Genomic DNA, 8,200 nt, shown 5'->3' with positions numbered 1-8,200 from the left:
CTTCCTTCCTTCCATCCTTCCTTCCATTGTGCCTTCCTTCCTTTGTGTCTTCATGTTGCTGCTTGTCTTCTTCCCCCTCTGACTTCTTCCTTACTTTTTATTCTTTGCTTTTCCCTCCCCTCCCCTCCACTTTCTTTCCCTTCTCTCTCCTATCCCCTTCCCTTGTATTGCCTTGCCTTTCCCTTCTCTTCCCTTCCCATCCCCATGCTTCACAATGTTAAATATTTAGTTATTGTTTACCATAAAATTGTGTTTGAAAGTGATTAAACTTTGTTAGGACTCTTAAAAGATAGCACAGGCTCTGCCAAATGATAAAGAAAGTGATTAAGGAAATATTTCTTAACTAAATAGTGCAAAAAAATCATACTTGGTTTCCAACGTTTGAGCATTAAGTAAATGAAGGAGTGGTTAACATTGATAAAGACTGAAATATCTTCAAGTAAACAGGTTTGCAGAGGAACATAGAGTCTGATCTTGGGCGTGGATTGAGTTTTTCCACGTGGAGATAGTAAGTGGGATGTCAGATACATGAGTTTCAGAAAAGACTAGATTGGATTGAGAATCGCTATAGGAGCAGTCTTTAGAAAACGGTTTCTCCAAGTTCCTTGTAATTGAAATGAGGGCTAAACATACCAGGTTTGCAAGGTTCTCATGCAGAACAAGGAGGCTCTGTCTGCACTGCCGTTGGGTTTTCCTGAGATCAAGACAGATAGTCTTTTGTTGTGATTTTACTTTTAATTTAATTTTTAATTTTCCTTTGGGTTTCATTTGAGACCGAGTTTCACATTGTAGTTCATGCTATGCTAGCTGTGATTTATTCTGAAGCCCAGGCTGAGAATGAGCTAATAGCAATCCTCCAACCTCATCTCCCTTCCTTGTTGAGGTTATACAAGTGTTGTGAACCATTATGTGTGTATTTTTGATACATCATTCCTAAAATCAGTTTAGGAAGTAAATAAAGTTTTCTCTAGAGTGAAACCACTTCTTGATCTCTTCCAGGTCTAGTTCATGCACACGCTCTCTGAAGCTAACTGGCCATAGTATATAATAGTTCATAATATGTCCCAGAACGCAAGGACTGTGTATCAGAATTAAGTGGGTACATTTTAAAATGTAAGTTGCACACTCAAATACCAGGCAAAGTAAAGAATAAGAATAGCTGTGGTTCTGAGATCCTCATTTTAACTCAATATTTAAATGGTTCATTCCATTAATTTACATAAATGATTGATAGCATGCTGTAGTGTTTCAATATAAATTAAAATATTTTTCTATACATTGTAAAGGATATTCCAGAACAAAACAAGTTTAATGATGGCTCATAGAATTCATGTATTTGGATTTCCCTGCTTATATTCTGGGTTGTGGCAATTAGAATGGGCAATTAGAATGTGGCAATTAGAATTTCATTCAAATATATTTTAATGTCATTTCAAGCCAAATTTAATTGTTCTGCCTTTTTTTTTTTTCAAAAAGTATAATTTCAGGATATACCACAACTTTAAGAGGACCTTCTTCAAACCGGAAAAAACAACCTACCTTAAATTGCGAATAATGAATTACAAACACTTCAAGTATCAAGTATTTGTGAGTTCCTATTTAGGGCACATGAGAAAATTGTGTTCCACTTCCCAGCCCTCTTATGATTTAGGTAGCGTTAGAAGACTGCTCGAGTCCAAGCAGCATGGTACTGCAGCCAGACTAGTTGGTTGCCAACTCTCCTTATTTGAATCTTTTTCCATATTTAACATGGCAGCTCCTCTGCTCTCCTGCTTGCCCACACTACTATAATTAATACCACTTTCATGCCAGTTCATAATGGCATTTAGAGCAAGGGAGAAATACTCTTTTGTAACCTTAGCGTCTTGATTTCAAGCACAGCGCAAAGAATCCTTGCAACACTAGCTCCCTCACAAAGAGGAACACCTGACCCTGAGTCGTCTTCCTTTCCATTAAGAAGGCAATTTTTTTTTTTTGCTCGTTCAAGAAATTAGAAATGTTTGTTGACATTTTAAAATTGACAATAAAGCGTTGGGAGTTGTTTTTGTTTTCTCATACAATTCATTACCAGGTAGTTTAATAAATTGAAATAAAAGGCAAAAATAACTAAAAAAGGAAGTTAAAACAATTGCTGCAAAGGTGGAGAGGATTTTTTTTAAAACAAAAAATCCAGTAGCAGTAATTTGGAGAAAGTTTCTATTCCCCCTTTTTTTTTTGAGGATTGTGGCCATGCGTCTTAAAAGAAAGCTTCATCGCAGCGAAAGATGGGCTTGCTGGTCGTTAACAGATAAAGTTCAATCCTCCAAAAGAAGGATTGTTAACAAATCAAAGAAATTCTAGACCTATAATGTCTTTGTCTTAGCCTGATGCTGCTATTTCTAAAAGTTTGGTCACACAATTGATTGCCCTAGTTTCCCAGCCAATCCTTTCCTGCCTAATCAATGAATAATTATCTGCAATTATTGTTTGATACTTACCAGGTTCCCTATACAGCCTCATAGGACAATATTAAGATATTGGAGTGTAATTTTCAAATCAGGAATTTGAAATCATAGCCAGTATCAAAAGCAGATCATAAGCCAGCTGGTGGTGGCGCACACCTTTATTCCCAGCTCTCGGAAAACAGAGACTTGCGGATATCTGAGTTCGAGGCCAGGCCAGCCTGGCCTATAAGAGCTAGTACCAGGATAGGCCCTAAAGCTACAGAGAAACCCTGTCTTGAAAAAAAAAAAGTGGGTAATTAATTAGTGCTCCACAGAGATAACCTTTTCCAGCATCCAGACTAAAGATAAACTTATATGCGGAAGACACTACTTAAGGAGCTTTTAAAAGGAAATCATAGCCACTAAGAGTCAATTGTGCATTTTGAGTTATTTTCCCCTGTGTCTTTTTCAAGATACAAACCAGTGATGCTTATATCATTTTATTCAATAAATTCAAATGTAATTGAACTCAGTTCTTAGCAATACAATGATTTCATTTGAACTCAGTTCTTAGCAATACAATGATTTCATTATCAATATTTAGTAATAGTTTAAAGCAGATCAAGAATTATTTGTACATGAGGTACTGAGATGAGCTGAGTTGGGTCCCTGGAACCCATGTAAATGCAGAATGAGAAAACCAACTTGACAACATAAGCTCTGCCCTCGACCCGTGTACTGTGGCGTATGCATACCTACACTCACATGTACACGTTACCCAAGCACATCCATAGTCACAGAGCAATAATAAATTATTCACTGAACAAACATAATATGTGTATATATACATTTATATAAAATTTAAGTATTTACATATTTTTAATTAAAAGAGTAGACTATATCAGCTGGAAATGAAAACGTTGAAACATCAGGTTATAATTTTCCATCCTATTTTTCTGTATTTTCATGGTCTGGAGACTAGCCTTACTAAATGTTTGAGTTTCCAAATATGATGCCAACTCTGGACGAATTAGGTCAACAGAGGAAAACATGCTTTCGACTGCTTATATTAACATTCTGCTGTCTGAAAAACTGCACTGGCCCATCAATCATCTTGTTAATATTTGCCGCTTGGAACAGAGCTTGAAAGTGATCTGTAAAACCCTCAAGTCTTCACTGCATTTTAAATTATTCTACTCTGTGTTATGCATAAATTATTTTGGATGGATATAAGATAAAATAAGAGTGGAAATAAATAAGTTATCAACGAAGTATATGAAATGATTTATTTTTAAATGTTGAAAATGTACTTGAAAGAGTAGATTTTCCTCTGCAGTCTAACCCATTAGATTTTCATATGAAGTCTGATATTTAAAAGGATATTCATATAATTATAGACATTGAATACATCAATGACAGGATTTTGTGCATTTGTCTACAAGGCAGTAATTCATTTCTATAATAATTTTATTAATAAACAATAATCACAGTAACAGCTTTACCACTTAACTTCATAAAAACCTAACTATGGTTGACTTACTTTAATAGTTTAACTAATTTGTATTTTTATGAATTTTGATGTTTGTGAGTCATATATTTTCAGACTTAAGAAGTAAAAGCTCAGTGTTGAAAATTGATTATTAGTAGTAAAGAACCTTTTTGTATATTTTATATCTATGTTTATATTTAGGGTGTTTCATGTGGCAGATGTTAAAAGTTCAATTTTTAACTCTATTCGGAACTTTATTTTAGTAAGGATGCTTGAGTGTTAAGTCCTCTTTAAAAATAAGTGTGAACAATTTGGATACTAGTTCAAGCATATCTTAAGGTGGATAATAATTCAATTTATTTCTTTTCCTTTCAGGTACCGATTGTTAAGATTCCATTAAGAAAGGATAACTCCAAAATAATAGTAAGTCTTAAATATTTGCTAGTTCTGTAATTTAATGTTGCACAGAAATACACAATATACCCTACTGGGTTGCTTTTTCATGATCTAATTTTATAGTTCTGTATAGGATGTCAAATTTGAACCAGATCCCTAGATTGCAAGGTATTTGTGACAAGCCAAAACATTTTAACTCAACTCTTCTACATAGTAGTTTTTGAATTTGGCAGCCTGCAGAGCAGTCTTGTTTTTGAAGACTGTCAATAAAAGTAATTCCTTTCCCATTCAATGTCCATTTCCCTTGAAAGATTTATTTTCCTTTTGAATTTAATGCTTTGATATACAGTGACAGTAAAACAACACCAACCTGTTGCTTCCCTGAACTTTCTGGAAAATAATAATAATCATGTTGGACTTAAAGATGGTCAGACAGAAGATCTACCAATTAAACATAATAAAATTTGATGATAGCAGCTCTTTCTGTATTGATAGCAGAAGACTCAGGTAAAATAAGATGCTTACAGATAATCCTCACACACCGCTGTTGCTTTTTTTTTTTTTGAAATCATGACTCCTTATATGTTTATTATTTGCAACAAAATTTTAAATGATGCATAAACTTGTTTCTGTCATAGACAGGTAAGAGACAGATAGATAGATTAGATATGCAGGTGATAGGTGAAAGACAGACAGACAGATAGATAGATAGATAGATAGATAGATAGATAGATAGATAGATAGATAGATAGATGATAGATAGATGGAGGGAAATACAAGCAGACATAAAAAAGGAAACATCTTAGGTGAAATAGATGGCAAAAATATTGTAATTTTTTTTTTTTTGAGATAAGGTTTCTCTGTAGCTTTAGTGCCTGTCCTGGAACTAGCTCTTGTAACCAGGCTCGCCTCACATTCACAGAGATCCTCTTGCCTCTACTTCCAGAGTGCTGAATTAAAGGCGTGTGCCACCACTGCCTGGCTTATGGTAATTTTTTTTATTGGTGCTGGGAAATAAAATTAGTGCCTGACATGTGTTAGTGAGTACTCTATCAGTGAGCTGTATTCCAGCCCAAATATCAAACATTTTTTTCTCAATCATTAAAATAATTTAAAGTGTGTGTTTTGGTTGAATCGACCTCCAGTTTTATAAAAAAACATTTTATTTAAACAAAATTATGTCCACTCTTGACATTAAATGTTCTTTTCATTCATAAATGTTATTACCCAAATAGACATTTAATGACTAATTCAAAAACGAAAAACAATGTCAAATCTATAAATGGTAAATTTAGATATATGAACATGTGCATATATGTGTATATTTATTACACAAAAGACTTTATGAACATGTAACAAAATATCATTAATTATTTTATAGATATGTAATTTTGTTATAGCCAACATAATTTGGGATAATTTTAAATGAATCATATAAGCATATATAAGTACATTGCTTAAATATGAACAAATATTCAAATACATAGCGATAAATATATAAATAATCCTTAATAAAACTCAAAATAAATATGAATTGAGAAAAAGTCATAACAGCAGTCAGTTTCTCTTTTGATCTTCCGTATGCTGGGGCAGCCAGTGACAGAATATGGCATGTGTCCCTTTGCATCAACACCGTGGATCCCTCTCTTCTGTGCTCAGAAAGTAAGATGCAAGTTCATACAATTCTTGTCGCCAAGAAAGATGTGCATTAGCTCATGTGGTTTGTTCTTGAAGGTAGAACACTAAATACAATGCATTTCAGCCTGGTTTTCATAATGGCTTTGCAGATTAATATATATATATATACAAGACGTAATAATGGGGGGCTGGAGAGATGGCTCAGAGGTTAAGAGCACTGATTGCTCTTCCAGAGGTCCTGAGTTCAATTCCCAGCAATCACATGGTGGCTCACAACCATCTATAATGAGATCTGGTGCCCTCTTCTGGCATACAAACATACATGGAAGGAATGTTGTATACATAGTAAATAAATAAATCTTTAAAAAAAAAGATGTAATAATGATCTGTTTATTCCATGTCCAACTGCCACTTAAAGTAGAAAAGTGACAATGGACAGAAAATCTTATGGTTGTTTTAATTCTATGTGTAACAGTCATAAGGAAATGATTGATGCCTGTGATTAATCAGGGAGCTACCACTCAAGTTACTTAGAAGCGTGTTCCTTCACTGCTGTATGGTGTGGGATTGAGATGTAGAAACCTTTTTAATTCCTATAGTAAAACATGTGCTGTTCTGCTTAGTGGAAAGTTGCATTCTCACACTTAACAGAAAAAAATCGCAAGACTATGCCATCAAAAGAAAGAAATAAGCAAGAGAATTAGCTTCATAATTTTCTATCTCTGGCTCATGAGGGATTCTAAACCGAAACTATGAGACCATGATGATGTGTGAAATCAGAGCAGAAACAAACACTCTAAGGGGTTGCCAAATAATCAAAATTCAAGGAAGATAAACACAGTAAAATCATAAATAACATTGAATAGTAAAGAGCATTATCAAAAATACTATTTAGATCAACATTTCATAAGAAAAGAATATATTTAGTAGTAAAATATTATCAATGTATTGTATTATACATTCAGCCACTGCAAATATTTAATGGTATTATAGCAATATTTAGTCTTTTATTTATTTATATGATATTAACAAAATGAAAAATATGTTGATATTCTGTGTCTATCATACTATGAGTTTCTTTAGCACTTATTTTCTTAAATTCTTCATACAAAAAATATGGGTTCTATAATCTTTTGGAATTTAAGTTTTAACATAGTAGTATAAGTATAGTAGGTGGTGTGTTTGTGAAGCTTCTCAGAGTAAGCTTTAGAGGACTGTGTGTCTGTGTGTATGGGGTGGGGGAAGGCATGTGGTTAGCTTTGAGTCTAAATCCAAGGCAAGAAATGTGGATCCACTGAAGCATGAGGACAAAATTGACAAGAATGAGCCACTTTAAACCATCGATATTTATTAAACACTTACTAAAAACCAGGTTCTTTTCTAAATGCTAAGATTGTAGCAGGGAATACAAGACTAGGAAGCAAGCTCTTACGTATAGGTGGTAAGAGAAGAGAAAGTGCAGAGAGAAGAGATATTAAATAAAAAAATTAAACAAATATTTTGATTAGGTTAAATATGTGAATAAAACGAATAAAGTTGAAAAGGAGGCTAGGGAAAATTAGTATTAGTTGAAAAGAGATCTGAAGAGAGAATATATAGGATATGTTGTGTTAGTTATTCTGAAAGGAACATAACATGCAGAGGGAAAAAACAGGACTGCTTTGCAAAGAGAGAACAATGCAATTCGTGTGAGAAAAGTGAAGCTATCATTAGTCAAGGTGAGGCCCTGTTGTATCAAATATTTTCTTTCTTTTTGTTACATTTATTCATTCCTGTTACTGTGTGTGTGGGTGTGTGAGCGCGTGCACGCGCATGTGTATGTAAAACATGTGAACATGGAAGTCATATGACCACCTGGCAGAATTGATTTTCTCCTCAGCCTTTTGGGTTCAGAGAATCAAATTCAAGCCAAGAGTCTTGTTGGCAAACACATTTATCTGCTGAGCCATTTTTCTGGTCCTGGAGTATTGAATTCGTGTTAAAAGGGAAGCCACTTGAGGTATTTGATGAAGGGTATGAATTGATTTACATTTTAAAGATTCACTTTAAATCTCACCAAGCTCACCAAGGCCAGCTGGACTGGGACTGAAAAAGCATGGGATAAAACCGGACTCTCTGAACATGATTAACAATGAGGGCTGATGAGAAGCAAGGACAATGGCAGGGGGTTCTGATCCTACTTCATGTTCTGGCTTTGTGGGAGCCTAGCCAGTTTGGATGTTCACCTTCCTAGACATGGACGGAGGGGGGAGGA

The 8,200-nt window shown here is 34.4% G+C and overlaps 1 long non-coding RNA gene across 2 annotated transcripts in view; it reads left to right on the top strand.

Annotated features, from left to right (window-relative positions):
- LOC101999210 overlaps positions 1-8,200 on the top strand; it is a 278,369-nt gene that overhangs the window by 100,289 nt on the left and 169,880 nt on the right. For both annotated transcript variants that reach the window (XR_003378249.1, XR_003378250.1), the window contains one exon: positions 4,288-4,335. This is a non-coding gene — a long non-coding RNA (uncharacterized LOC101999210). The remainder of the gene's footprint in view (positions 1-4,287; positions 4,336-8,200) is intronic.

Source organism: Microtus ochrogaster, chromosome 2 (assembly GCF_000317375.1).
Source record: "Microtus ochrogaster isolate Prairie Vole_2 chromosome 2, MicOch1.0, whole genome shotgun sequence".
NCBI lineage: Eukaryota > Metazoa > Chordata > Mammalia > Rodentia > Cricetidae > Microtus > Microtus ochrogaster.
The sequence above is the reverse complement of the archived record's forward strand: the minus strand, read 5'-3'. Positions and strand labels throughout refer to the sequence as shown.